The sequence below is a fragment of the Lactuca serriola genome, chromosome 5 (assembly GCF_051521515.1).
Source record: "Lactuca serriola cultivar US96UC23 chromosome 5, Lser_US96UC23_V15, whole genome shotgun sequence".
Classification (NCBI taxonomy): Eukaryota; Viridiplantae; Streptophyta; class Magnoliopsida; order Asterales; family Asteraceae; genus Lactuca; species Lactuca serriola.
The window spans coordinates 291,695,351-291,699,999 of NC_136412.1; positions in this window are offsets into that span (position 1 = coordinate 291,695,351).

Below are 4,649 nucleotides of genomic sequence, written 5' to 3' on the forward strand. Positions count from 1 at the left end.
GAATCAAGTGAACACACTCAAAGTCTTGTTCAAAATGAAAAGGAGTCTCTTATCAACAATGAAGAAGACACAACTAATGATTTATGGCACAAAGGGGGATATTGTTAGAGTTCAGAATATTTTAGTTGTGTCAGTTTGTAACATGCTCTGTTCGCACGTTTTGTATTGCCTATGTCTTTTCTTAGTGTGAATTGATTTAGTTTCGAATTCGCACATTATTTTTTCCTTTCTGATGTTCCTGTGAAGCATATAAAAAAACGTTAGTGGAATGGGTCAGGGTTTTGGATAAAATAGTTCTTTCTTGTATCAAATTGTTCTGCTGACTCATTAATGAAAGTGAAATCTTAATTACCTTGTGCGTCCTTGTGAATCTCTTAATAGTTTGAATCTTGAATCTAATCATTCCATCATATCTGCAGTATAAAAGATAGACCAAACGTTGACAGTGTAAAAGAAGAATATTGTTTTTTTTAACATCTGTATGCTATTAAAATAAACTGATTTTTTAAACTTAAAATACTTTTTCAATACTTTATAATAAATAGTAATAAATCTAGATAAACTTTTATGTATTGTTTTATAAAAAAAATATGAAAATAAAATAGTACAAATTAACAGATATATTTGATAAAATCCTACAACCTTTGGTCGCAAAGTTATATTTAAAGATTGTAATTAAGGATTAAAGAATTTAATACATAAAATGGATGGAAATGAAATTTGATTTTAAAATAAAAACTTTCAAAATTTTCATTTTACTTTTATTCATTTAATTTAGTTGAAAACTTACCATAAATATTTTTCCAAGAAATGGATGATGATGCATTAAATACTTCTTTTTTACAAAATTTGGCACAAAACATATAAGACGGTATTATGATTATTTTCATACTCATATAAACAACTTCAACGATCATTACCATAATTAAATCTATATTTGTAAATTTGTCACAAAAGTCATGGTTGTGTTTTGGAACTCTTTTTCCTTGAAAGTATATTTAGGGAAACAAATGGACAAATAGTTGTAACATCCCATTTTCACAACAAAAATTGTCATTTTTATTAAGGTAAAGCTTCCCAATTTATTAATTCATTAATTAAGAAAACCATTTATTCCGATTTACATTTATTAAAAATCAGAGTATTGTAGAAATACAGAATCTTCAATGTTGCTGATGAGTGTGTACAATCCCGTCTTTTCCTTCCCACAATCACTGATGATACATGAAACAATAAACAATTGGGTATGTATAAAGCTTAGTGAGTTTCCCCAAAAATACCACCATATAAATAGATCACATATACAATAAAACATGTCGGGTCTAATCAACCATTGGGTTGGAATACCCGAGACCCAATCAACCTCCCGTCCAGTCATCCTCAGGATGGAATACCCCAGGTTGGAATGTCAATATACAACAGGTCCAATCATCCATCAGGCTAGAATACCCAAGGGTTGTTGGCCTACCGCCTCAACCCTACCACTCTTCTCGATGCTCCATGCCTACGGCTTACAGCCGACCCGCACCGAGTATCTTGGCCTACCGCACAAAGCAGGACTGCCTCAACCCAAAACAAACACAATATGTCGACATATAAACAATCATGATCAAGTAGGCACATAATACAGGAAAACAACAATCATACAACTCACTACTGCCTACTAATCCTCTCACAACATACAGTCCTGCTACAAGCTAAACCCCATAGAGTGCATAACCATAAGTAACTAGAGGTGAGATAGCCACCCGAACAGATGGTCCTACTCTAGAGCCACAACCAAAAAAGGAACAGGAAAGAGAGCCTAGACCAAGAGTGTTCAGGCTATCCTACATGACCATCGACAGTCCCTAAGGGCACTCCATAAATGATAACTAGCAAGAACGATAACATACAGTTCTCTAGGTTATTACCACAAAGCAACATACTCAATACCAAGAGATAGATCTAACTGATCACTATAGCATAAGAACATACTCAATACTAGAACACAGGTTTAACAGATTGCTACAACATAACAACATACTCAATATCAACAATCCAAGGAATGCATGGCCGTATATACTCAGAGGTGAGATAGTCACCTATACAGGTGATCCTACTATAGAATCACAACCAAACAAGGAATAGGTAAGAAAACCTTGATCAAGAGTCCTCAGTCTATCATACATGACTATATATAGTCCCTAGGGCATCCTTCTACTAGCAGATAACCAAAACTAGTGGGTTGGCATTGGTGTCTTCGACCCACGGGTACGGTGAGGCGACACTCACCTAGATATGCGTGTAGATAACCGCTATAGAAACAAAGAACTCTATTAGCTTCAACTCACTTCCAATCACCTACATGAAGTGCTTGAGTCAATACCCGATCACAGGTTATAGTCACTTGCAACAATGACTACCTCACATGAAATGTCGATTAGGGTTTCACATGAAATGTCGATTAGGGTTTCACATAAAATGACGATTAGGGTTAAGTAATATCACTTAATCTGTTAAGGACTTAATCACGTAAGGGTAGGACTGATTAAGGTTTGACTTAGTCATTCTCAGCTGAAATAATAATCCAATCAACAACCCAAATACACGCCCGATCATTGTCCAAATAGAGCTCCTCGATTCTAGGGTTTTTCACACAAAATGATAACAAGGGTTAGTGTTCCACACTTAACCCTTAAGTACTTAATCCATTAATTCCAATATTGCATTAAGTTAATTGTAGAGAATTATTAAGTAATTTTTAAGTTTAATTAATAGCTTTAACGTGGGTCCCGACCAACTCCAAAACTAGGGTTTCTTGTCATTAGGGTTTTCTAAACCCTAATTAGGGTTTCCAACCCAAATACGTGCCAACTAGGTTCCATGTTAGGCTTTTAGGTTAATTAGCGTTTAATAAGCTCGACACCACCTACTACCACATCGGGCGGTGGTGGTCAACAGTGGTTCACAGCGGCAGCCACCACCTCATGGTGGTGGTGGGGGTTATGATTTTAGGCTAAAACAATATTAAAGCATTCTAAACATTAGTCAAATCATACACATATACACACATCCATCGGAGATGGCGGCTAGTGGTGGTAGAACGACAACAACCACCATCTCATGGTGGTGGTGGGGGTTTTCCTTGATTTTTCTCCGGCCAAGAACACCCATACAACATCTGATCTTAAAGGAAACGCACACACACACACAAAAACACACCATATAACATACACAACCACCCACATGGTGGTGGACGGTGATTGGAGATGACAACCACCACCTCACAGTGGTGGTGGTGGTGGGTTCTTTTTTGATTCCCTGTAAAACAAACACATGCCAACTCTCTCTCTCTCTCTCTCTCTCTCTCTCACACACACACACACATACACACACTTAAAACACGAGTTCAACACCGAAATGCACACCCAATCTCATCCACCCTCGCGGTGGCATATGGCAGTCAAACGAGATAGCTACAATGGAACAACCACCGAAGCGGCAGCGGCGACGCAACAATGGAAGAGAAATAGAGAAGAAGAACTGAACCGGAACAACAAAAATAACAGTCGCGACGTCCGGCCATGGATTCGTCATCAACGGAAGCGGTGCAGTGGCGGCAACAGCTCTGTTCTTCGTCTTTCGACCTCCCTAACAGACGTGACGTCAGCACGATATTGTCTTCGTCGGCCGTGGAAACTGTGGTGGTTTACAATGGCGACTAGAGAGACAAGGGTAATAAAGGTGGTGGCTGAAATTATTTAGGGTTAGGGTTTCAGTGTATGTGACGAGGGGAAAGGGATGGGTAGTGACGAGTTTAATCCTCGTCCCCATTTTAAAATTCATTCCATTTGTACAAGATAAGCCCCTGACTCCACAAATCCTTTTCAATTTAAATCCAATAATTACCGAACAACCCTTGCTACATGAATTTTTTACAATTCAAGTTCTAATGTTACAATATAGACCCAAAATTCTTGAAATTATATCATTTAACTCCTTGACGCTAACACCGATAAATTATTACGGGTTTAGGGCTAAAATAAAATAAAATATAAAATACATCTCGAGGCTTTAGGGCTTATTTATTTATTTATTTACTTATTTTATTTTATTTTAAATGGAATGTTACAATTCTCCCCTATTTAAATTAGATTTCGTCCTTGAAATCAGCTCTCGCTTCTACTCCAAGATGCACTTCTCCACAACAACCAAGGTGAAAGAAAATCTATAGAATCAATCGGTCTCCGAGCTTCTCGGCCAAATGCCAACACCCTAATTCCGCACCAAAAGGCATCACTGCAATGAAAACTAACTGATCTCCTATTGAACTAAACCACAGTCTTAATCTGCTCCGACAGCCCAACAGATCTATCCACTATCAACACCGGGGTTCACTCCCGATCAGACGATAACAGACAAGCAAACCTTCAACATGAGCTCCTAACACCTTAAGGCCTAAGCACAAGCCCGTCCTGTAGATTCTATCACAGTTAAGACAATTTCTAATCGAAAGGGAAATCCAATAGCTGACGATGATTTGATGCGAAACCCAAAGACTTAGCAGTTGCGCCGAAATTGGAACTTAGAGAAATCTGAAAGAGAATTGAATCTTGGCTAAGAGTCTTCTTACTGTGAGGTTATTCTCTGCCCCATTTGAAATATGC